Genomic DNA, 26176 nt, shown 5'->3' with positions numbered 1-26176 from the left:
TCCACATCTTAATTCCATCTGTTAAGTTCAGTTATGACTGTTGGATTAAGGTAATCAAACATCACTTTTTGGAGCTTATGTAAGCCTACAGCTCAAAATTCACGTTTAACTGAAAAAACAGCTAGTAAACACAAGTACAACTTATTAAACATAATTTATTTTCATCACCAATTATCATAGTATAACCGTTTCTCAAGCAGTTTGTGATGCATTTTGGAAAAAGATGAGCCGATATTTTATATATATATATATATATATATATATATATATATATATATATATATATATATATATATATATATATATTTTTTTTTTAATATACATTCATCTAGATTAAAATGGCTTATTTGAATTCTGCCGAAGGCATTCAGAATATGTTTGCTACCCAAATAATTTGTCCTTCTAAAGCCAGGTGGCGCATTATACCATAGGTTCATCCCCTGTTTCCAAAATGCATCACAAACTGCTTGAGAAACGATTCTACTATGATAATTGGTGATGAAAATAAATTTTTTAACAAGATGTACTTGTGTTTACTAACTGTTTTTTCAGTTTATGTATATATGTATATATATTTATGTATATATATATATACATACAGTTGCAGTCAGAATTATTAGCCCCCCTTTGAATGTTCTTTTTTTTCTTTTTTAAATATTTCCTAAATGATGTTTAACAGAGCTAGAATTAAATACCATATATATATATATATATATATATATATATATATATATATATATATATATATATATATATGATAAAATATCAAGATATATATATATTTCAGCTAGAATTAAAGTTGGGTTGGGAGCTGGGTCAGTATATATGTATATATGTATGTATATATGGCTGGAGCTGAACTCTCCAGGATACCGCCCTGTTTGGACAAAAGTAAGTCCAAAAAAAAGGCTTTAACTTGGTCAAAACTTCATAAGTTATGGGAAGGGTGAGGCGGGAACTGCACTAATTCTCATACTTTAGCATCAACTTCAAAGTTCCTGAAAGCAAAGAAAGTCAAGATGGTGCAGGATTGGCTAGCCCAGTCACCATAATGAACATTATTGAGCATGTCTGAGGTAAGAATCCAAATAATCTTGATGAACTCTGGGAGCCCTGCAAGAATGCTTTCTTTGCTATTCCAGATGACTTTATTAATAAATTATTTGAGTCATGGCAGAGATGTATGGATGCAATCATTCAATCTCCCAGGAGTCATACACTATATTAATTATTTTTCCACAGCACCATGACTTTATAAGTCTTCTTAAGATTTTTGTCTAAGTAAAGTCATATCTTATTGTCCTAATTAAATAATTAAAAAAAATGAAGGCATGAGCATATTTTGTTTTGGTAATATGAGAGTAATCTTGAAGCCTTTGCCTTTCATATAAGCCACTACTAGTAAATGATCCACTAGAAGTCAAGTTATAATTTGTTGTTCCTAAAACTTGGATAGGCGACAAGACTTTTGTCAGGTAGTGTACACCGATCCAGAGAATCCCAAACATGCACAAAAATGTCAGGCCAGTATGCTGATCATGCAAGAACTGACAGGATCTGTGTACAGGTCTCTGCAACATCAGGATATTTGGTGCAATAACATATTTGTTATTCTGACCAAAAGACAATCAATAGCCAAATTGTTATTTAAACTCTGGAATAATCCTTTGCACACAATTTTTTTTCCATTTATTATTATTATTATTATTATTATTATTATCCTAAAAAATGCGCATTTTCATTTCAGTAGCCAACAGATTAATTCAAGGTCTCAAATGTTCATCCAATTCTTTTGATTCCACCTCTCTCTTGTGCTAATAACAGACAAAAGCACTCAGCCGTGAAAACAGGTTAATTAAAAGTTGTTTTAATTAACCCACAACCTCAGGTCAGGGTTATAATGCTGTGCAATGACCCATTTGTCTTACATGTATAACATTTCAAGACTCTATAAATGTCACTACAACGTTTTATTACAGTCAGATTAAAGGAAAGGGAAAGAGGTGTAACATAAAGAGCAAGACAAATTACAAAAAGAGAGGAAGAGAGAAATCTGCTCCTTTAGAGTGCAATTATCCTCAAAAAAGCTAATAACATGTCTCAGAGGCATATGTTCATGTAGGTATCCATTTATGCATGTATCTATTTCTAGTCACCTTAAAAATGCGACTATAGCTCTTTTAAAACCATAACACAGCGTCTGGATTTGTAACCATTCACACACCATGTTAGTGAAATGATTTTAGCAAGCAGAGTGAGACTCAGTGTCACGACATGGAGAGTAATGAGAGAGACACTCCAAGTAAATCCGAGTAAAATAGGGCAGCTGCATCAGAGGTTACTATATTAAGACGAGGGTGACCACACAGACACTTTTTGAACATCTAGCCTAGTAAAACTGAAAATATCCCTACCACGGTTTGCCACAGAAATACAGTGGTCAACAGAATTATAAGAATATAGTATTTTCACCAGCTAAAAAAAGATAAGTTTAATCACTTGTTTATATTATTTGCTGTACACTCAAGAAAAGATGTCTGCTGCTTCTTCAAACTACTTATCTAAAATGAGCTGAATCAACAAAATCATTGACACACTTTTTCTGGAAAATCTAATTAATCTATGTCCAATCCACTTAAGCATGTATATAATAATAATAATAATAATAATAATAATAATAATAATAATAATAATAATAATAATAATAATAATAATAATAGGTTACCTTAATTTGTGTTGCATGGGACAAAAATAAAGAAATTGTGTGGAATCCAGTATTTTACAGTGTAGTAAGTATGAAATAACTGTTTACATTTTCAAACATTAATTATGTCATGAATTAAACAATCCAGAAAGATTATTGTACACCAAGTAACAAAACAAACTGAGACAGACACAATGCAGAAGAACTGTGACTACTGTACATCACAAATGACAAATCTACATTAAAAATTGTTCAAAATTTTGTAAATGTTCAAATGTACATTTTAATTTATTTCTTTTAAAAATGCTCTCAACCCAAAAAGTTCCCAAAAGTTCTTCCACACCGAAACAACTGAAAAAGCCTTCATTCCTTGACTACACATGCATACTAAGACAAAAGACTCTTTTACTGATATCATTACCACCAGACATCTATTTACTTTTCGGCTATTTGAAACATTGTGGTGATATACAGTTGAAGTCACAATTATTAGCCCTTCTGAATTAGTTGCCCCCCTGTAATATTTCCCCTCAAATTTATATTTAAAGGAAATATATTGAAATATAATAGTTTTAATAACTAATTTCAAATCCTTTTATCTTTGCCATGACGACAAAGTGTAATTTAAAGGCTTAATAAGTTCATAAATTAGGCAAATCATTGTACTGTATATTGATGGTTTGAAAATATAATGGTTATGTTTTTTTTTTTTCTAATAATAAAAAAGCCAAAATAAAACAAATAATTTTGTTATTTGTAAAACAATTTTTCCCCATAAGAAAAAAAAAATGTACAGAAAATACTGTGAAAGCTCACTGCGCTGTTAAACAACATATTTGGGGAAAAATGTGAAAAACAAAAAATAAAAAATAAAAGTAAAAATCATAAGAGGGCTAATAATGTTGACTAAGCATATTGGAAAACATTTTTTTTTCCTTTAATTTATTTTATATTGGAGCAAATGCGAGGTGAAGTTGTTGCTGAGGTTAAGACAAAAGCAGTACGTGGGAAAATCGAGCAAGAATATAAACGGGAGCATGTGCCAAAACAAATAGACCAAAATATTTGACCACTTAAAAAAAAACTGTATCCTGCAGAAACGCAACTGTCGTCTAGTTTCAGCGCTGAACAACAGCTCTGCGTAAACATTCCGTGTCCTTTGAAGAAAAACAATCTGGAGTTCTTACAAACTGACATTAATCTTTAAGAATGCTGTCAAACTGGAGATTATCAAAAACAACCGCTTTATTACCACAAGACTATCGTATAACCAAAACTGCGTCACATTCAGACGCCTCAATTTTCAGTCCACAATGTGACACAGAAATACTATTTTCAAATGTATACACACTAGAGAGCGATTTCAAAAGGATACAATTATGTTGAATAACAATGCAGTCTCCGGGTGCACGGAAGGCCGAAACAAATATAAATACTTGAGTTTTTTAAATGAAAATGCACTGTGGCCTCTTGACAGCTAGAAGGTCTCTGGTTCGAGTCCCAAGTAAAACATGCTGATTTATTTCACTGTGGCAACCCCTGGTAAAAAAGGAACTAAGGCAAAGGAAAATGAATGAACGAATGAAATGGAAATGCAATAGAGTGAACATGGCCTGCATGACAACATCTCCAAGTTTACAAGTTCCTACAACTTTTAATAATACTGTAGCTGCTTACAGTTTTTCAGGCAGCTTTTCAGGCAGGTTCACGAAGAGTTCTTCTTAATCTGTCTCTGTTCCTATTCCGTTTCTTCTGATTTCTTGTGTGATCAGATCTCTGTGTGGAGCTCTCGCTGCTGTCAGACTCTCTGTGCATACAATATCTGCCTGGATTATACAGTTATTAGGGGAAATATTATTTTTATATGGAAACTGGTATGTCCCATTGGCTTGTTACAGCAAAATCTATAAATAACTATTTTGTAGCTTTTGAAAATACTAGTATTCTAAAAATACTTCTAATAGGTAAGGATAAGGCATAAGAACAGTGCCACCACAATCATCCTTTTGCGATCTAATAACCTTGAAATAACAGGACCGTAATAAACCACAAGTATCATACTCATATAAACAACACTTATGAATTTTCAAGTCGGTTCATTAGAGTTGATAACGCATTGCTTCCCTTCATCCCTAGTCTCACAGTAATCAACAAAACACGCTTGTGCTGTACTAATGGGACTAATTAATATACAGCAGAATCAATTACAACCAGAAAACACGGCAGATATAAACAGGGCAAGTTAAAAGACTGCTGCCTTGAGCCTTGGCAAGGTGAAAGAGCGTGCTGTGGACAGATTAAATATTTATTGAGAGATGTCATTAACATTTAGATCAGTTCATTAAACAACACGATGCAGTAATGATAAAACAATTATGGCTGTTAACGGAACAAGATGTCTGAAGAAAAAGAAATAAAATCATTTGTTGCGATGATGTTTGAAATGTTCACAGCAGGTTCAAAGGTCACCGTCTACAGTGTTTTGATAAAACCTGATGATATTTTGTGGTGCATGGTTAACTACTGCCATCATTAGCTAGAAATACATGCAGTAATTTACAGAAAATGGGTAATTAATGCTTGATTTACACATTAAAGTGACCTTGTTTTTTTACCTTTCATGTAGAGTGGAATGTAGAGGTTTGTGAACATAAAAGCCTGCTAAGTTTTAAAAATCAAAGTGAGAAATGTTTAAACATTGCTGGAAAAAAACTGACTAATTTCACACTTTGTTCCTGCACAAACCTACATATGTTTGCAACAAATGCCAATAGCCTTCACTAGCTGCCCACAAACATTGTCTACTTTGACCCTTAAATACTGCAGCTGTAGCTAAAGCCTGGAAGAGTTTGGTCAATGTTTACGATATGTAGAGATGACGTTGCTGTTGTTTCATTGTATGGGTGTGTTGCAAAAGCAAATCTACTTTAGTTCTTAAGGATAATGACTTCTTTTTTAATTAATGAGGTACATTAGACACCGTGAGCCATGTACTAGGGATTTCTTCAATAAATAAGTGTTTTTGCTCACCATTTATGTCTGTCTGCCTGTATAATTGTTTCCAATGTTCCATCACGATCAGTCATCTCGTGACGTCTACAACGAACACATTTCTTTTTGTATAATTTTTATCTCAATTTTAATGTATTTTTTGTTGGTCCATTATCTATATACAAGAATAATGAATAACATTTAAAGTGCTTCAAACAGGTCCGCTATATCTGCCAAAACACGAATTGCCGTGAGACTGTGTTGGTTTGTTAAATAAAATAATAATCTAGTCCAAATCAAATTAAAGTGAAATATTCAGTTTCAGAGAAGCCTATATTAAACTGTTTTCACAACTAAAGACAAATTTGAACAAGCAGGACATACTTTTGGAGTGTGTTCATAGCACTAAACATGTTCCCAGATTACCTCAGAAAAATAAACTTTGGTGCAAGGATGAGAGAACTCAGAAACCTGTTGTGAGAATAAAGATGTCTGCATATTTGTGCCAGTCTGTCAGATAAAATTGCCTAAAACACCTTAATATTTTTAAAAAGGTAGTTAAACCAAGGTAGTTAAAGTTTGCATAACCTGGGGTCCCTTCTTCGTACGTGGATTACGCTAGATTTGGTTATTGACGATTTGACATGATCCAGGATCGTTTCTTTCTTCAAAACTGATCTGAGAGTTGTTTTCATAGCAACTGTTCTGCTAGCTCAAACCTGGTCGAAAGCAGGTATAATTCATATAAACAGGATTAGATTGGCTCAGTTCAAGCAAAGATAATACAGAAAGTATGTACTGAATTCTGATATTTTCTTACAGTAGTAGTTATATACACTTGGGAATATACCACATTTTTTAAAAACTATATAAAGTTATAGTTATTAATAAAATAAATAAAGTTATATATCAATATTAATAAAACTTATGCAATCTGCACCCCCGAAATGAAAGTACAAAGACTGCCACCTGGTGGTGCAAAGAGAAAACTTATTGATATGAACTTTTTAGATCGCTTTAGTACAATTTGTGTATGATAATAGGCATGTACAATGTGACTTTTTTTAAAAGCAATAATACATTTATGCAGCCATAAACATGTTTTGACAGTTAATATGTCAGTGATTTGATGCTTCACAAAAGTTGCAGACATGTTTACCAATATCAAAATGCTTTTGAAAATATCCAATTGTTCTTTACACCGATTAAAAAAACGGCTACTATAATACTACTATGGCTACTAACTTTAAAACTAACTAATTAACTTTACCGCTCTAACTTTAAAACTAAATGAATTGCTCTTGACACATGAAAGACCCAAGCATGCAGACTTCAACAAGGTGTAAAGTTATTGTGTATCATATTTAACAAACCCTTGACTGCGAATTTGATGTAATTTTGCTCACATGGATAATTGAATATTAATCAGATGATGTCTTTACGCTGCTGTGCCGTCAGCCAATTGTTGCATTGCTGATCATGATTTCGAGGGTTGATAGATCTGTCCTTCACAACACAAGCAGCGATCTCAGATCAGTTCATCCAGACATTTTAATCTGATTTGCGAACTTGTTTGAACAACCAAATTAGCTAGAGATCAGTTATCAAGATTAAAAGATCCAGAATCTGCCAAATCATCTTAGATCATTTAAGTGAGGTAGGAAGAACGGACCCCTGGTCTTATCCACCCATGACCCACCCAAAAGTAAATATGCAGCCTATTTATTGATTGCCTGACCGGCGCATTAATGGCAGCACCAACTAAGATGACTAAGAAATGGTGTGCTCCTATTGCCCAGTGTCACCTGCGTGATGGTACTCGCCGTGAAGAATGAGAAAAAAGTAAATATGCAAGACTTTCTGTGAGGGTGTTGTGAGGCCTTGCAGGATTGGTATCGGTTGTCGTGAACTATGCCACAATAAACTACAAGAAACGATTGAATCATGTGTCACGACATCCATTTGTCGTTTACGAATTCCCATGACATCCTACGTCCAGGATTATGTACCAAAATCATGACAAATTTGTGTGATCTTCACCAGGGCTTATGCAAAACGTTCGAGGTTACTAAAGTAGCACTATAAGTGGATTTGATTGTAAAATCCACGCATTGGGAGGTTCGGTTCAAAAGCTACTCGTCTGAAAGAGTATTGAACGGGCCAATTAAGAATGAATTGGCAGCGCAAGCCTGCGCAGGTGAGCGGCATAAGCAATCAACTGAGTATATAAGCTCACCTGGCGCCAGCAGACGCTATCCTTTTTAAGCTGAAGAGACTTTCAACAGCTAAGGGACAGTCATTATGGCGACAGAGTATAGTGCTTCCGTTCCCCTCCTCGGGGAACGAAGGGTTACTTTAGTAACCTCGAACGTTCCCCTTCGGGGGGAACTTCAGCACTATAAGTGGATTTGATTGTAAAATCCACGCATTGGGAGCCCATTGAAAGGGCCATAATGACTGCACCTTACCAACACCCCCGATGAGGAGATAGTCAAGCAAGCGTGACGCACCCACATCATGGGGGGCGCGGTCCTCCAACGTGTCCCTGGCCCTAATTTATCCTACATCAACAGAAGTTTTACGGATTTATATATATTTTTTGGGAAGTCGTGAGCATCTAGATAATTCTAGGAAAATACGACAGTACGTTGGGAAGCGTGCAATCCCGATAGGGAGGACGCTGCGGAGGCCATCCGTTACCCAAGGGGGGATAGATGGCAGAATTTACATATGGACTAGCCCTAAAAAGGGGGAGTACGCATAGCAAAAGAGTGGTTAGCGGGGAGGGAAGACACGGGTCCGCCCAGGGGGGGGACTTAACCGTGGCGGAATAAGCATATGGGATCGCCTAGTGGGGATCACGCATAGCAGGCACCTTTACCCAAAACGCGGGCTGACCAGCGGGCAGACCTACAACGTAGTGGGCCAGCAAGTGACTCCTCCGCTGAGTCAGTGCTGGGGGCCACGGAGGAATCTGCAGGGCTCACCTGACGGGGAACTTTACTGACAGATAAAAAGGCGCACGTATCTCCGTGTTAGGGAAAATGGCGCAGCAAGCGTGTTTCAACACCCTACCGAATTGTTTCCTCAATCACCAAGGGTTACCTAATACCCTTGAGGAAACCGGCTCCACTCGCAGATTGTAAAACCTTGCAAATGTGTTGGGTGTCACCCAGCCCGCAGCTCTACAGATGTCTGTTAGAGGGGCGCCGCGTGCGCGTGCTCGAGAGGATGCGAAGCTCCGAGTGGAGTGCGCACGCGCTCTCGGGGGACGCGGCTCATCTCGGCTCTGATAGTGAAAGAAAGGCATCCACAATCTAGTGGGAACTTATTTCGGTACGGCACTTCCCTGCTGCCGACCGCTATAACAGACGAAGAGCTGCTCAGATGATCTAAACTCTGAGTGCGGTCCGGATAATACGCAAAACGCGAACTGGACAATAAAGAAGGGCTGGGTCTGCCTCCTCCAAGGGCAGTGCTTGCAGGCTCACTACCTCGTATTAAAACGGAGTGGTAGGAACCTTGGGCACATATCGCGGGCGGGGTCTCAGGACGTGAGAGAAGCCAGCCCAATTACAGGCACGAGTCACTGACCGAAAAATGCCTCCGGGTCCCCGACCCTCTAATCGATATCAACGCGACCAGCAGAGCTGTCTTCAGGGACAGAAAGATACTGAGTCGAGGATCGAAGGGATCTGACTCGGCTTGTGTAGCGAGGGCGAGATCCTAAGAGGGCATGAGAGGGGGCGGGGTGGATTAATTCGCTTAACGCCCCTGAGGAACCGGATGATGAGGTTATGCGTTCCCACGGTGCTGCCAGCCACCGCGTTATGAGAGCGGAGATGGCAGCCACGTAACCTTGAGTGTGGAGGGCGACAGCCTGCTCTCCAACTTCTCTCGGCGTAAAGAAAGCACAACGCTGATCTGGCAAATTACGGGGGTCTTCTCAGCGAGAGACACACCATTCAGTGAATAGACTCCACGTCAGGGCATAGGCGCGCTCGGGGAGGGGGCTCTAGCCCGAGTGACGGTATTAGCCACCGCAATCGGAGGTTACCTAAGTCTTCCTCGCGTCTAAAAATCTCTTCAAAGATCGGCGAGGGTGCCAGGTGGTGCCCTGTCCCTGAGAGAGTAGGTGCTCTCTCGAAGGGACTGCCAGGGGAGGGCTATCGCGAGGGAGAGCTCTGACATCCAGGTCCGGTTGAGCCAGAGGGGCGCAACCAGCAACCTGTTCCTAGTCCTCCCTGACCTTGCACAGTAACTGCGCGAGCAGGCTCACTGGGGGAAACGCGTATTTGCGCGTGCCCCGAGGCCAGCTGTAAGCCAGTGCATCCGTGCCGAGAGCACTCGGTCAGGGAAAGAACAACTGGCAATGAGCGATCTCGGGGGAAGCAACAGATCGATCTGGGCTTCCCCGAATCGCGCCCATATCAGCTGAACAGACTCGGGGTGGAGTCTCCATTCTCCAGGACGCAAGGCTGCCGTGAGAGCGCATCGGCTGCACGGTTGAGCTTGCCTGAATATGAATGGCGTGCAGCGATTTCAGCCGCGGATGACTCCAGAGGAGCAGACGGCGGGCGAGCTGAGACATGCGGCGAGAGCGCATACCCCCTATACGGCTGATATACGCCACCGCCGCCGTACTGTCCGTCCTGACCAGCACGTGTTGCCGCTCCAGCACCGGAAAAAAACGGTGGAGAGCGAGGAACACTGCCAACAGCTCCAGGCGATATGCCAATGCAACTGGGTACCTTTCCACAGGTCCGCAGCCGCATACCCGCAACGCACAGCCCCCCAGCCCGTGTTGGAAGCGTCTGCTGAAACGACAACAAGACTGGACGCCTGTTCTAGAGACACCCAGGCCTGTAGAAACGAGGGGTCGCTCCAAGGGCTGAGGGCGCGGCGACACAGCGCAGTAACAGAGACTCGGTGTGCGCGCGCGTGCCATGCGCGTCTGGGGACTCGATCGTGATCAGCCAGTGCTGAAGTGGTCTCATATAGAATAATCCGAGCGGCATGAAGCGGCTGCGGATGCCATATGCCCCAGGAGCCTCTGAAATAGTTTCAGTGGGACCACTGTTTTACTGTCGAGCTCTCTCAGACAGTACAGCATCAGCTGAGCGCGCTCTCCGGAGAGGCGCGCTGCCATGGTGACCGAGTCCAACTCCAGCCCGAGAGAAGAGATCCTCTGCACGGGGGCGAGTTTGCTCTTTTCTCGGTTGACCTGAAACCCCCACAGGTGGAAGTGCCAGAGCACTTTGTCTCTGTGCATAATCAACTGCTCCGAGAGAGGGCAAAAATCAGCCAGTCGTAAAGAAATCGAGTATGCAGATGCCCGCGAGCCGAAGGGGCGCTGAGGCACCCTCCACGGGCTTGGTGAGGACCCGCGGAGACAGAGAGAGCCCGAAGGGGAGGGCTTTGTATTGCCAAGCTCGACCTTCAAACGCAAACCGCAGAAACTGTCGGTGGCGAGGAAGAGTGGAGACATGGAAATACGCGTCCATCAGGTCTAATGCTGCAGACCAACCCAGAGGACGAACGCACCGGAGGATGCGCTTCTGCGTGAGCATTCCGAACGGCAGCTTGTGCAGGCAGCGGTTCAAAACGCGCAGATCTAGGATTGGCCGTGACCCACCGCTCTTTTTGGGCACGATGAAGTGTGGGCTGTAAAACCCGCTCTCCATCTCGGCTGGAGGGAGCGGCTCGATTGCATCCTTCGCCAGGAGGACAGCAATCTCCTCTCGCAAGACAGGGGCGGACAGGGGGCTGACCCTGGTGAATACACACCCGTGACTTGGGGGGCCGTTTTGCGAACTGAATCGCATAGCCGAGTCTGATTGTGCGTATGAGCCACCGCGAAGAGCTGGCCCGCGCTAACCAGGCAGGCAGAGCTCTCGCTAATGGACTCATCGCTACAATCGCTGACGTACCAGCAGTGGGGCAGCGCGGAGTGGGTGTGCTGATCCGGGAAGCTCGCGGGTCCCACGGAAAAGCTGGAGGTGAGATATTTGCTCTCACTCCAAACCCGAGCTCCGGAGGGGAGGCTCGAGGGGTGGGAGAAAGGAGACCGTCCTCCCAGCGCTCGTGAGCCACTGGCGAAACGCACCGAATCTGCAAGCTAGAAAGCATAGCGTCCCAGACTGGCAGATTTCGGGCTGTCACATCTGGGGAAGTGAAAAGTGCCCTTTCATAATGTTTTCATGGCAGTAAAAAGTGCCGTTGGAAATGGGGCCCCGCCCTCCAGCGGGGAAAGAGCAAGTTCCCTCTTCTCCAGATGGCCTGTCCCAGGGGCGCTTCGCGGTCCGTTGCCGGACTTAGCGGCGTTCTGGGCAGGGGGGCTGCCTGCTTCCGAGGTGCCCGACGCGCTCGCTTCGCCGGAGGCGTGTGCGGGGGCGGAGCAGCTCTCGTAGGCGGGCGCCTTCGGCGAGGAGCAGGTATGAATGGCACGGCGGGCGGAGCGGGCTACGGACCGCCGATAAGACATCACCCACCAACTGCTCTCTCACCGCCTTGAATTCCTGGGTGAATTCACAGACAGTGTCGCCGAACCTGGCTGGGGATATGGGGAAGTCAAGAAAGTGGACTTTGTCGACTTTGCGCATATCGGCCAGGGGTGGCGCTCCTGGACCACTAATGTGGACATCGTCCTCCCCAACGCACACGCAGCGGACTCAGTAGTCCGAAGAGCTAAGTCGGTGGCGGTGCGAAGCTCGTAAGCCTGGGTTGGACCCACCCTCGTGCAGCTCGGCCAGCGCCTGCGCTTGGTAGCGCTGGTAGGTGGCTATCGCATGCAAGGCGGAAGCAGCCTGGCCCGCAGCTATGTAAGCTCTAGCTCCGAGGGAGGTAGATAACTTACAGGCTTTGGATGGGAGACGAGGCGGACCCCGCCAAGAAGAGGCGCCGCGCGGATTTACCGCCATCGCGCACTCAACCTGAGGAATCGCCACATACCCCCTGGCTGTTTTACCGTCAAGAGTGGTTAGGGTGGAGGAACACGCAGCACGAGCAGAAAAAAGTGCTTTACAAGACCGCGTGAGCCTACTGTGCACCTCCGGGAAGAAGGGAACGCCCCTCTAGTCGGTCCGGCCGCGGAGCTGGGGGATAAACCATCTCCAACCCACGGCCGAAGCAGCCCGGGAAAGCACGGCTAACATGTCCGTTTCAGGATCCGTAGTGACAGCGCTCACCAGCCCGAAGGGGGCGAGCGGGTCTGGATCATCATCGGACAATGAAAGCCCACCCTCCGATGCCGCGGTGGACATCTGGTCTCCGGTGTCATCGGGCGTAAGGGCTACCATCTGTTAGACGGATCGCTTCCCCCGCCCGAAGCTTGGATGGAGCGCTTAGAGGAGCGGGAGGTCCGCGGGCCCGTGGGCGACGGATTATCTCTCTCTGAAACCCTCAGATCTGCCCGAGTGCCCGCTGCAGAGCAGGGGACAACTGGGGTGGTTCGCCCTTTTGCAAAGGCTAACCGCGATCTTGCGCAACAGTCATGGCATCGCAATGACGACATGAACTGCCCGCGAGCAGCGCATTAACATGCTGGACCCCCAGACATGTAACGCAGTGCCCGCGCCCATCATCCGAGGACAGGAAACCACCGCATCCAGAAACGCACAGTCGGAGCGCCGTCCTGATAAGGACGTGCTGCACGACTGTGTTGCTCTTTCTGTGAAGTTTGCAACTTTATACGCACCGCTCTGGAGGACCGGACCCAAAGAACGCCAGGCAAGGGAGAAACCCAGCTCGACCGTCTGCCACTGCGTGTACACACTCTGGGCCGGGAGAATGCTCTCGTTCGCTCAGAATCGCTGGTCACAGCAGGAGGAACCCTCATCGACTCGATCAGAAAGTCTCTGAAGCGAAAAGGATAGCGTCTGCTGGCACCAGGTGAGCTTATATACTCAGTTGATTGCTTATGCCGCTCACCTGCGCAGGCTTGCGCTGCCAATTCATTCTTAATTGGCCCGTTCAATACTCTTTCAGATGAGTAGCTTCTGAACCGAACCTCCCAATGCGTGGATTTTACAATCAAATCCACTTATAGTGCTGAAGTTCCCCCCGAAGGGGAACTCCAGCAAAGCAGTTAACATCTCACAAACTTTTATAAAAAGAAAAACCTTGTCTTTAAGTACAGCAGTGTCTTTAACCAAGAAACACTAATATGTCTATAGGGGAAATGGGGTGGTTGGTGGATGGATGAGGGGTATGTGTGTGAGCATTTGCCATTTATGAGTATGTTTACATGGACACCATTAATCCGATTAAGACAATACTCTAATAAAGAGTACCATGTAAACAGCAATTTTTGATTACCTTAATCCATCTACAAAAAAACTCTTGAAGACATTTGGATAGCGTGGTGATGTAATGGCCTTAACTGAACTATGTGCTATAATATGTAAAATGGGATTCAAAAAGTCATGTAAAAAGTCACGTAAACACCCTAATAATATTATTGTCTTATTCAGATTAAGGCACATAATGATGAGTGATCCTCATCAGCCAGGTAAAATATGATTCTAAGAAATTTAATTCATGACTGATACACTTTTATTATTAACATTTACTTTTATTACACACGGTCACATAATGACTCTTCTTTATATTGTTAATGTGTGTCTTTGATAGCTACATACTTTTTTATTATTCTATATTCTCCGCTCACCTATACACACTGTATAAAAAGTGAAACTTGTTTACAACAAATCTGCTGATATATCTAAAAAAAAAAACTATTACAGAATCAGGTCATTGTGAATTATTATATTTTATGCAGAATTAATCATATCTAGCACAATTAAAAGTTTTCACAACAACTCTGCTCTAATATTTTATACATTTTAGCTGACTTATTTTAAGGAAAGTTTAGTGCATAAGAAAGAGCGACTAAACTTCACAGAAGATTGCTGTTGCAATTAGGTTTAAAGGAGACCAATTATACCCTTTTTTACAAGATGTAAAATAGGTCTCTGATGTCCCTAGAGAGTGTACAGTATGTGAAGTTGCAGCTCAAGATACCTCACTTTTTTTAGAAGTCTTTGAACCTGGCCATTTAGGCTTTGATCTAAATTGTGCCAACTGTCCCTTTAAATTTAAATGAGATTGTGCTCAAACCTTTTTTGTTTTTTTTGTTTTTTTAAAGAGAGCAGAGCTACAAATGCCTATGCACCAGTAAATCGACATATTTAAAACAGGACTAAGGTTATCTCTAAAACTGAAAATGTGAAGTAAAAAGAAGGGCTCAGACAAAGGTAGTCTATAGAGACTGCGGTGTTCATTTGCTCATCTTAAAGCTCCACATTTAAAATGCCTCTAAGTCTCTGACATTATCTTTGGCAGGTAAAGAGCAAAAACTTAACAATAGTGGATTGGTGCTTCTTACTCAGGGCTGTCTACATTAATGAAAGATATATCTCCATTAATGAGCGGGACTTTCTCTCTCCAATGACAAGTACAATGTGATAATGTCAATCAAAGTGTTTTTGCAGACTGTTTTTATCAAGTATGAATATAAAAATAGAATACATTTTTATGTTATATTCACACATTGTTGCCACATTACCGTGTTTAAACCCCTTATATAAAAGTGATTTTTTTGCATAATAAGTGACCCTCTATATATCTATATAGTAACGCTGTTATTAATATATAAAGCTTTTAAGACTATTATTTTGTCATTAAGGTATGAGCGGAGAGTAAGATCCTCTTTTTCCCCATTTCAGCACATGCCCCTCAGCTCTGTTTTTAAAACATGCTACAAGCGGTTAACTGATCCCAACAGACTTGGGACATCTGACCAATTAGAATAGAATAGAATCTCTGAAAGCAACAAGTTAGTATGAGGACTTATTTAAGTTGCTTTATAAATTCTAATGTATATTTTTGCTTTTCCCTTAACAACAGAAAATCTTTCACATATGACTTGATCCATTCCTGTGCTCTCTATCACTCATGCAAGTCTCCACGCTGCGTGTGTGTGTGTGTGTGCGTGTTTTAACATTAATGCAAATAAGAGGTCACACTGTAACCTATCAAACCTCTACTGGATAAACATCTTCACAAAATACAAATTGAAAGGTCAAAGACAACTTGATCTCTGGAACGCAGTGAAGGGTGAAACGCAAACCTAGTTTAGATAAGATTCTGTTTACAATGTACAATCTCTCACATTTGTGTGCACTTGGATGGAAGTCAATAAAATAAAATGGGATGCAAAAAACCTTCCTGTTTCTTTTAACTTCCAAGCCCTCTCAATCAATTGCATGACATTGGGATGGGTCTACAGTACATGTTTTACCAACAGAAGACAAAAAGTCTGCATTGCATTTGGCGGTAATTAGGCAAATAATTACACACTGTGTCAGAAATTAAATGAGTTCCCTACTATAGAGTAAGCAAACAACAGTATGCAAAAAATATTTATACCCAAACACAGGGTCTCTGTAAACCAGCAGATTAAAATCATCACAAGACAGTATGATGGCTGTCCACTTACTGGCCACTTTAATAGGTATGACTGCTTGTTAAATTTCTAATCAGCCAATCACATGGCAGCAACTCAATGCATTTAGGCTTGTATAGACATGGTCAAGATGATCTGCTGCAGTTAAAACCGAGCATTAGAATAGGGAAGAAAGGTGATTTAAGTGACTTTAAAGGTTGCATGGTTTTTGGTGCCAGATGGGTTGGTCTGAGTATTTCAGAAACTGCTGATATACTGGGATTTTCACGCACAACCATCTCTAGGATTTAGATACAATGGGTAGAAAAAAAAGAAAAAAATATCCAGTGAGCGGCAGTTCTGTGGGCACAAAGGTCTTGCTATGCCTTTCCAGAGTTCAGAGGAGAATAACCAGACTGGTTCGAGCTGATAGAAAGGCAACAGTAACTCAAATAACCACTCGTTACAACTGAGGTATGCAGAAGAGCATCTCTGAACACACAACACACCGAACCTTGAGGCAGATGGGCTACAGCAGCAGAAGACCACAGTGGGTGCCACTCCTGTCAGCTAAGAACAGACTACTGAGGCTACAATTTGCACAGGTTAACCAAAATTGGACAAAAGAAGACTGGAAAAACATTGCCTGGTCTGACGAGCCTTCATTTCTGCTGCCACATTCGGATGGTAGGGTCTGAACTTGGCATCAACAACATGAAAGCATGGATTAATCCTGCCTTGTATCAACTGTTTAGGCTGCTGGTGGTGGTGTTATGGTGGGGGATGTTTTCTTGGCACATGTTGGGCCCATTACTACCAATTGAGTATCATGTCAATGTCACAGCCTACCAGCGTATTGTTGCTGACCATGTCCATCCCTTTATGAGCAGTGTACCCATCTTCTGATGGCTACTTCCAGCAGAATAATGCACCATGCTATGAAGTGCAAATCATCTCAGACTGGTTTCGTAAACATGACAATGAGTTCAGTGTACTCAAATGGCCTCCTCAGTCACCAGATTTCAATTAAACAGAGTACATTTGGGATGTGGTGGAACTGGAGATTGGCATCATGAATGTGCAGCCGACAAATCTGCAGCAACTGCATAGACCAAAATCTATGAGGAATATTTCCAGCACCTCATTGAATCAATGCCATGAAGGAATAAGGTAGATCTGATGAAAAAAGGGGGTCCAACCCGATATTAGTAAGTTGTACCTAAAAAGTGTCCAGTAAGTGTGTCCAAAATATACTACCATATTCATACAATATAAACTTACTTTTTTTTTTCCCAAAAGTTCACAAAGTTCAAATTCAAATACAGTATCCACTCACACGCTGTGTCATTTCAGAAGAATTACAGATTCAGTTTTTAATTGCTGCTTTGAACTTACACAATAGTGAATGGCTAAGCTTTTTAAAGAAGCTAAACCACTTTACCAAAATGGAATATTAACATACATTGCTCCTGATAAATTACGCTTTCACAGATTGGCCCACCAGCCCGTTAAACACTTGAGTATAAGGGGTGTAGATAAAAACTGGTGCTCATAATCGAGGGTGAACTTTGCTGTAGTACGCTTGCTCTATTATACACCAACCCTTCATTTGTCATGCAAGAGGGCCCTCCACAAAATGGTAGCGCTGCACAGCTCTGATGAATGTATTTACCCTTTCAGTAAAGAATCCCATTTCCACTCCTTTATTATTACACATTATTTACCTCTTTTATTTCTAGCCTGATTTATCTCCGGGCTACTTACATAAAGGTTTACACTGTGCTCAGCATGGAGATGTGAATTCCACACAAACAAATCACTCATGCAGATATTCCCCTTGTTAAATTGTTAACCAATTGACTTTCTAGACCCTTTTTGACAGGAACTCAAAACACTGCGTGCATTAAAATCGAATCATATAGCTATATGGTCATTTTTTTGGCTTCCAGGAAACAAAGTGGGATCTGTCGGCTTGCCATAAAAGATTTTGTTGTCCAGCAACACCGAAATACACACTTAATACCAAAAAGAATGAATTTCCTACTACTACCCTTGAGTCAGCCATGGGGGTTTGACAAACACCATCTGTTGAGTAATAACAACAACATTTTTCTCACAGTTTGAATGCTGGCTGCATTATGAAAATATGAACAGGAACAATAAAATATATAATTAGGGAGGGGACATCAAGTTCTGCCATGTGCCTAGTTTAGGTGTAAAACAGATGTTTCAACTCTATGATAGACTTATAATAGATATGAACAAAAGAAGAGAGATTAGGGGAGTTTTACAGAAAGTAAAAGTCTTTGTCAACTTCTAAGCTTTCACTTGTAAAGTGTGCAGCATAATTTAATCTTACTTAATTAACATTCCATTCACAAATGTTTTTTTCCCACCTTCATCTCAAGTATCATAATTCTTCAAGTAAAATACTCCCTTTTATATGAATATGTTATATAAAAACTGCATTTTTTTTCCAAATTTAAGAACTTAACATCTGTCACCAAGTTTTGCCTTTTAATCTTTTGTTTAGATTCTCTGCATCAAAGTCCAAAGACAGTCAAGATGGCCATTTGATTTTGCAGTTCCATCTGACCAAGCCACAGCATTGGCCAGCTTGACAGTCTTTGGACTGTGATGTGCAGAATCAAAACAAAAGCACAGCAGGAATTGTAAAGCTAATTAGCTATCATTTAACTAATCAGGGAAGCCAAAACATGTCTTAAAATTTATAACCAAATAACAAAATTAGAGAAACACTAACATGTTGATGCATCATTGTTATGGACGACTCCACAGTTTGAATCATGAATAATACAAACTCACTTGCTTATACCCTTCTTTAACAGACACAAAAAAAAATAAAATAAAAGAAATTGAAAATACTGAAAAATGTAGATTTCAACATGGAACAAACAGACATACAGAATGACAGACAATTATACAACAGACAGACAAACTCCTATACACACGGCAGACAGGTAAGCAAACAAAACTCAACACTCCTAAACTCCTTAACGTGTTAGAGCAGTTTAATTGTATATACAGTAAGCATAGTTAAAATAGTTACAAATGATAAAACAAAGCAAATGATTGAATACAAAAACAAAAAGAAAATATTGAGCATAAAATAAAAGGTTTAGCCTATTAAAATCATTTACCAATACCGAATTTAGATCAAGTGATAAAATATTGTTCACTTTTTATTCACTGGATTTAAATGTTAAATAAAGTTACTATAGTTACTAAAGTTAGAAAGTGTACATATTTGCTCACCTGGGTATTATTATTATTATTATTCAAGGGAATTAGCAATTTCTCCTCAACTTTCTTTCTTAACTTTCTGTATGAAATGTCAAACAGACACGGGTGCTCCTGTCAAACCTCCACAAATTTTTTCCTCCATTTCTTTTGTCCAAATAAACCGAAAATGAGCGCTTTTACCTTCTCCCTCAACCTCCCGCTGACCTGCAGGTACACACACACAAGTGAATGATGCTCTCTCATTGGCTGTAGGTGATCTCCAATGTTATTTTCAGTCAAAACTCATTTCAACGGCATGTTTTGAATCACAGACAGCTCTAGATAGTTCATACTGTGTGATTGTTACTCAAGTGCACAAGCACCAACTTGCCTGTGATTTCAGGCATTTGTCTGCGATTTCTCAAAACCTGTTGGCGAGCCAAAATTGGGGCTAAAATCATGCAGTCTCAACTCGGCATTAGAGGTTTGGAATTACTGTTTATTATTGACAGAATTTTAATTTTTGCATGCAGAAAATCTATTTCTCTTTACATACAAAATTGTTTGTAGCGGCTCATAAAATATGATTTAAGAATATTTATTTAATAGTTATAATATTATAATCCCCAGTTTCCATTTATTTTCCCATATTTTGATGATTAAAACACTATTAATATTTTTCACGACTTTTTGCTACCACTATTATTATGTTGCTGTTGTTTTTGTTGTCACAATGTTGTTATCTTTTATTATAATTTCTACCAATAATATCACAGTCTTCAGGTGCCAAACATTTTGTCATACAATATTATTTTCCAACCCAGGCTCATTCTAAAAACATAGTCCTTTGGTTGTTTCTGGACCGCAAAATACATCCCGAGGCTACGTATTTTTGCAGTTCTTATTTTCACGAATCCGCGAGAGGCAGCTATGTGGGCTTTTTCACATCTCAAATGTCTCTCACGAGTGCCGTCAGCGCCCGCGCTGTTCTTGCGTGAACCCCCCAGAGGCTGCTGTCAACCAACTTAATGATTGACTGGGCCACCGGCCAATCGATCAACCCAACCTCCTCCTTCTCTAAACCCAACCAATTTTACCAATTGAACCACCTGCCCATTTACTTCCCTAAACCCAGCTGACTGTTTACAAAAGCCGTACAGAAAAAGAAAAGCCCTCGTCTGATTTTTATCATGTTTTCGGATTTTACCACATTCTCACCCTGTTGTTCACTCGTTCGTTTTATTTTTTGGATTCTCTTTTTGTCTTACCTGATCTCTGGAACCACTCTTCCCTGGACTCGAATCTGGTCATCGTCGTCATTGCGGTCTCCAGAACTGTCCATAGGACTACGTTTTCAAAATGAGCCTGTGTTGATTCTTAATGATTTCTGCATTTTATGATGGTTAAAATGTCAGTTATCTTGGGTTTTTACTGTCATTGTTGTTCTTTCTGATTATAAGAATATGATAATTTTATAAGCTCCAGCTTCCAAATATGTTATCCAAAGAATGGATGAATGGATATTAATGTTACAGTAAATATATTAATAAAAGTTAAAAACTGTTAACACCATGTAACATCATGATGGATGGATGGATATTTTTATTTTCTTATGTCATTTTCATCCAGAAAGACAAAAGATAAAGGAGGCACTGAACTACAGTTGATACTCCTATAGTATTACCGTTGCTTTAATTACAGGATGGCAGCCTATCATTTCCTCACTTTCTTCTGGATCCTCTTCTCTGCCTCACTTGTAAAACCACACAATCTGGAGTCAAGCAACAATTGTCTAGCTATACATTTACTTCTTCTGGCTTTCTGTACATTGAAGGATGCCTGGCGTGTGTTTGGCCTGGCAGAGCCATTTTGTCCAGCCATTCATCTCTCAGAATGCCAGTTGACTCCCTCAGTGCCCTTGAACGAACCATAAGGTGAGGTCAGCCGAGTCCTGCAGTGCTGTTTTGAGCTGTTTATTATTAGCATTGATAGCATATGTAATTAATTGCTTATGCACGCTGACCTTCTAGGGCTTCAGATGTGTAATAAAAAGGCTGCCTGTAGGGGCTCTGATGTGAGGGTTCATAGAGGATTAAACAAACTTGTGATGTTCCATATGATAGAAAACAAGGTCGGCCCTGACCTTGAGAAAGAGAGTAATGGGGGAAGAAACAACACTCTATAGACTGAGATGCAGTATGTTTTGTTTCACCAACAGCAAAATGTGTCTGTCACAGTCAACTGGATATGTTTTCAAATTGTCTTACAGATTAGTGTGTCTTTTGGTTCAGGCAGTTGATGCTATTTTAATGCACTTAATACAGGAAATTTTATATGAAAATTTAATCTATATATAAGCATATTCGGGTATGTATAATCTAAAAAAATCTACTGTATTTTAATATACATACATTAGGTTATAAACTGTTGCTTAAAGGGCCATGAACCCCTCCCCCCTGTCACAGCAAAAGTCACAAAAGTGGGTGAGTCCAGCTTTGTTTAGGTGGGAGTGGCGGAAATGAAATGAGGAAGGGTTTGCATGATAAGGGGAGTTTCAGTATGTGCACACACTGATTTTCACACAGCAACACAAATAAAGGGGAGATGGACAGTGATTCAGATAGTTGCAGTTACAGCAGATCTGAGAGCTGTGTGGAAGTGGAGGATTTTCTGTCCATAATATTGTAGTGATATTACTGTAAACTTAGTAACTAAATCATTTTGACTAAGGCATGTCTTTAACAACTGAAAGAGTACTTCTGATGATACTTACTAATTTTGCCATCTGAATAAACAAACAAAGAACACTGATAACACACCAAATCCATAGAGCCAGGACAATCAATACGAACTGCAACCATGTCTTTCTTTAAAAGAAGACGAGTGGCAAATCTGGATTTCACCATTTCCAGATTCGAAAAGCTTTCAAATTAAAGATGTTCCTTACAAACATATTTTTTTTGTCGTATGTTAGCAGACCACTGTAATCCACACATGTGGGTCCACACGGCAGCTGTGCTCTCATCACGGGAAAATGGAAACAAAACCTTTGTTGCAGCATATTTTATAAACGCAACACTGAGGACCCATGTCTCCGAACAATTCTTCTTCTTTCACTTGTTTGAATTACGGTTGGCACAACGTGGCGTCTCTCTGAACACTGGAATAGGTCAAAGGAGTCTTCAAAGCTATATCAGGCACATTAATGAAGTTGCATCTTGTTTACAATAGAGCGCCCTGACTGGTTCAAACCAAGTCTTTCTCATTTTTTTTTTTTTTACTTAAATAGGAAGAACGAATTTACTCTAAACAAGCAAAAACAAGCAATTTTCACCTTCTAGTGAATTATGTGTCCTAATAGACTTTTTTGCAACGTGGGACATATATATATGTGTCAACATAAAAAATGTTTTGGTGTTTCGAGACCTTTTAAATAATTTCAACTTAAATGTATTTAAATACCACTTTTCACAATAACTATCATACCAAAGCAGCTTTACAAATGATGCACATGATTATGTTATAATCAAAGTCAGAAAGAGTTAAGCTGCGTTGAGTATACACTGTAAAAAATGCTGGATTTTACACAATTGATTTGTGTTGGGTCAACATGAAAAGATTAAGTTAACTGAAACCTTTTTTTTTTTTTACAAATTTAAGTGTATTGAAAATAAATTAATTAGGTTGTCTCAAAAAATCTCAAGAATTGTTTTGTTTCAGCTCATTTTAAATTTAACTAATGTAATTATAATTGAACTAGCAGAAAAAAATGTATAGTGGGAAGTACAGTTGCAAAAGCATACTGTTTAAATAACCTGCAGTTACATAATGTATAGTGTGTTTAAAAAAGTGATATGTATATAATATATCATTAATAAAGTGATTTAATTGACAAAATTAAGAACAATTTGTTGAATTTGTATTACGTCTAGCTTGAGATCAGTAAGATTTTAATGTTTATTGAAAAAAAAAAAGTTTATTTTAAGGTGTCATTCGTGTTCCATGCATTTGCTCTAATAATTACAATTATTTTTGTATAATTACATGGCCAAAGGAGAAATAATTGTGCATAACTGAGCCTGGTTACTCTCTAAGTTTATTTTCCTTCACTTAGTCAATTGGTGAAGTTTGTTCCTCACCACTGGCTTGCTTGGTTTTGGGACTTGTGAAGCTGCACATCGATGGATTTGCTCTTCAGTGTTTGGACTTTCAATAGTAAAACTTAAACCGCGCTGAACTGAACTAAACTGAACTTTAACTCTGAAAACTGGACTGACATGTTTCATTTACTTGAACTTCTATGTTAAGCTGCTTTGACACAATCTACATTGTACAGTAAAAGCGCTATAGAAATAAACATAAATTGAAATGAATTATAACTGATCCACATTCCAATCCTAACCATATAGTAATTACTACATGTTAAATGAATAGTTACTGACAACTTAAAGGGATAGTTCTCACATAACTGAAAAACTCTGTCATCAATCCACTTCCAACTCCAAACATGTATGAATATATTTCTTCTGGTAAACACAGTAGATATGTGTATAGGTATTTGTTTTATTCCTAATATGGAAGTCAATGGTTACATATTTTCAGCTTTCTTGAGAATATTTCTCGGTGTGTTCATCAGAAGAAACTCTCTCATAAAGGTTTGAAACCACTTGAGGGTGAATAAATAATTAAAAATTTATTTTTGAGTGAACTATACTTTTCAAGTAAAGTGTAACAAAAAAGATTTCTGATTACCAAGGCTCTGTTTGTTAGATAAAGCTGTAATATCGTGAAATATTAATTTGATTTAATTAACAGTTTCCTAAGTGAAAGCAGTTGTGCTCTTCATATTATTAAATATGTATGTTATCTTCAAATAAAACTAAGAAGCAGTTTACATTGTAAAATAATACGAACTGTAAAAAATATGAAGTTGAAACAAATGTTTGAACACCAATCATAAAGAGCCATGATTAAAGATTGAATGCTACAGCAATGGGACTGTGGAGCTGCCCGTCAATGGATTTGCTCTTCGGTGTTTGGTCTTTCAGTAGTGAAAGTTAAACCATACTGAACTGAACTAAACTGAACTTCAACTCTGAAAACTGAACTGACACAAATTCAATTTACTATAATCTTCTATGTTAAGCTGCTTTGACAATCTAGTAGGGGCACTATAGAAATAAACATGAATTGAATTAATAACAAATCTCACTAGATTTGTTTTAGCCATGGTATAATGGCAATAATTAATGATATCTCATTCTCTTTATTAGAATACAGCCAGAAAACATAAGTTATCTTCGGATACATTAATATTACGCAAATATTAATTTGAGAGAGTCAATTTTCCATAGCAAAACATGTTAAAAAATATTCATGTTATTAAAAATTTTTAAATAAGGGTCACATGTTAGCATATTTGTGTGTTTCTTTTGTGTAACATCTTTAGGTGAGACTAGCATATACTGAATAAACAAAATGGATTCCTTTTTTCAAGCGTAACTTTCCCTTTTCTTTTAGAATAACTGAATACAAATGTCTGATATTATGTTACAATTTGACTCATAGCTCTTGATGCCAGGCAGTGGTGTGAAACTTTGTCAGCCGTGCGAGCAGCAGTCCTTCCTGGCAGGGGTGCGCTCAGCAACAAGGCCGTAAAGCACTGCTCCACTGTCCTCATGTATTCTTCATGAACCATCATCCGCAGTAAATATTTCACAAACCTGCTGACTAGCTGTGACGTTGATGCCCCGTCTGGAGATGCCTGGGTGTCACATTTGGAGAGAGAAATGCGATTATGCTCCACAATGTCAGCTGGTGCCACTTGACAGCAACAGAGCTGTGAGATTCAGGATGTGTGAGATAAGGACGTTTGTGTGTGTTTGTGTGAGTGTGAGAATGTGTGTGAAATGTTACTGTATCAGGCAGAGGATGACTGTGTATTGATTTATTCAATAGGAGCTATAAGCTTTGGTGTGTGGTGGCCAAGTGAGAATAAATAACAAACAGATACGGTGGCACACTGATGGAGAACAAACTGTTGTAGTGGAAAACTTGTGAAGATTGAAAACGGCTGAAATTGTAGTAGAAATCTTTAATATAGTGCTATCAAACTAAGGATTTTTTTCTGCTATGAATAGAGAGGAATTGGTATTGTTTCTCAAACTTTTGAGATAGAAAATTACATTTCTTCTAATGAATGTCTCACAAATATGATCAAAAAAGTAAATTGTGAGGTATAAACTGGGAATTGCAAGAAATGTCAGAATTGATGGAGATTCGAAGTGCTTACAAACTTGCAATTGTGAGAAATAAAGATACAATTTAATGACAAAAAGACTGAATTGTGAAAAAAATAATAATATTGTGAGAAAACCGTTCAATTGAAAGAGTAACAACTGAGAGAAATAAAGGCCAAAATAAGCTAGAAGTGAAATCAGAATTGTGTGATAGCTTATAAACATCTTATAAAGTGGTAATTGTGAGAATTATGAATTACGAATGTTGAGGTGGAAGGAAAAAATTAAAATGGAAAGATTTAGGGCTCTATTTTAACGGTCTATGCACAAAGTCAAACACGCATGGCCTCCATTGGTCCTCTTTACTTTACTCCTTTACTTTCGTGGATAAGAAATAAATGTTGTATGCACTCTGCTCAATTAACCGACGTATTTCATTCTGTTTAAGTGCAAAGACTAGTTTTGAAACTATTTCTAAGGTAATTTACAGCAATCAAATAAAAGAACAATAATTACGAAAATTAAAAAAAAACAAAAAAAAACTGAGTTATATCT

At 39.8% G+C, this 26176-nt stretch overlaps 1 protein-coding gene across 30 annotated transcripts in view; it reads right to left on the bottom strand.

Moving 5' to 3' along the window:
• Positions 1-26176, bottom strand: part of LOC147836423 (uncharacterized) — a 451022-nt gene that overhangs the window by 277541 nt on the left and 147305 nt on the right. For 2 of the 30 annotated variants that reach the window (XR_015493899.1, XR_015493900.1), the window contains one exon: positions 24629-25146. The exons of the other annotated variants lie outside the window; for them this stretch is intronic. The gene's annotated coding sequence lies outside the window, so the exon portion shown is untranslated. Of the gene's footprint in view, positions 1-24628; positions 25147-26176 lie in introns of those variants that run through there. 30 annotated transcript variants of the gene reach the window in all.

This window comes from Danio rerio, chromosome 6, assembly GCF_052040795.2.
Source record: "Danio rerio strain M-AB ecotype USA chromosome 6, GRCz13ab, whole genome shotgun sequence".
Lineage (NCBI taxonomy): Eukaryota > Metazoa > Chordata > Actinopteri > Cypriniformes > Danionidae > Danio > Danio rerio.
This window is presented reverse-complemented; position numbering and strand designations above follow the sequence as displayed.